Below are 1,323 nucleotides of genomic sequence, written 5' to 3' on the forward strand. Positions count from 1 at the left end.
TCTTTCTGCTATTGCTTTTTTTACTATCGACGCTATTAATTCATGCATTTGAGCCGAGCTAGTGTCCTCCGCTCTTGTTCTAGGTGGGCACTGGGTTTCTTCCATATGTTTCTGCATTTGATTCTTTAATGCAGATGTTATTAATTCAGGGATTTCTTTTTTTATTTCCAATCTGAGGTCCTCTATATCTTTCTGCAGGTGTTTATTTCAGAAGCCGTTGATTCATTGCTTTCAGCTGTGTGATTTCCAATTTTTTCTGTGTTAGTGTCCTCTGCACTTTTTACAGGTGGGCTTTGGTTCTGAAGTTGCATTTTGTTCCTTGTCATCATTTTGTGTAGCACTGTCTTCTGCCCTTTGTTGTAGATTTTTGCTGTAGTTATAAGCTTCGCATGTACTGAAGTTCAGGTGCAGCTCTACAAAGTTTGGACTTATCCAGCTGTGTCTGGCTTGGTCTGTCTGCTGTGCTGAGCTCCTTCCTGTTGTTGCCCTTGAAGGTGAACCTGTTGTGCTCCTGTGGCAAGATGCTCTGCTCCTGGACTAGCTGGTTGGATCTTTCCTCTGCACTCTCTTCAGGGACTGCAGCTGCAGAGTTACACCCCAGGCATGTATGCCAGGCTGAGCTGTGCCTGGAGGGGGCACGGTGAAGTAGCGGAAATTGAAGCTCTCCCACACACTCACGGGATCTGGGCTAGGACTGGGTCTGGGGGTTCCCGGCGTGGCAGACATTCCTACTCAGCGGTCGTGGTGGGGGAGGTGCTGCAGAATGGTGGGGGGCATCCCAAAGGGTTGTGAGAATGTTTGGCCCACCCTGTTCCTTGGCTGGGATTGGTCCTGCCAGCGCAGGGTAGCAGGAAGCTCTCCCACACACTCACTGAACCTGGGCTAGGACTGGGACTGGGGTTTCCCAGAACGCGGCAGAAATTCCTACTCGGTGGGTGGGGTAGGGAAGGTCTGTGGAGTGGTGGGGGGCAAGAAAAGTTTTCTTGCTTTCTTCCAAGCAAGAAATGTTAGCAAAAATCAAAACTAGATGAATTCTCCATTACTGGTTCAATAAATAATTCTTTAGCTGGATTTCACCTAAAGCTTAATTTTGCATTTTAGTTCTTTCTTGTTTTCATTTTCAATATCTATAAACAACCTTTAATCATATTAGCCTGGCTTAGATTCATAGTTCTCTATTTTTGTTCATGTAAGCTTCTGATCTTTTTTTTTTTTTTTATAAGAAAATGAAAAATACGGGGCTGGTGAGATGGCTCAGTGGTCTAAAGCACCTACTTAGAACAAGCTTAGCAAAGCTCAGGGACCACGGTTCAATCCCCCAGC

Source organism: Octodon degus, unplaced genomic scaffold (assembly GCF_000260255.1).
Source record: "Octodon degus isolate 3935 unplaced genomic scaffold, OctDeg1.0 scaffold00030, whole genome shotgun sequence".
NCBI lineage: Eukaryota > Metazoa > Chordata > Mammalia > Rodentia > Octodontidae > Octodon > Octodon degus.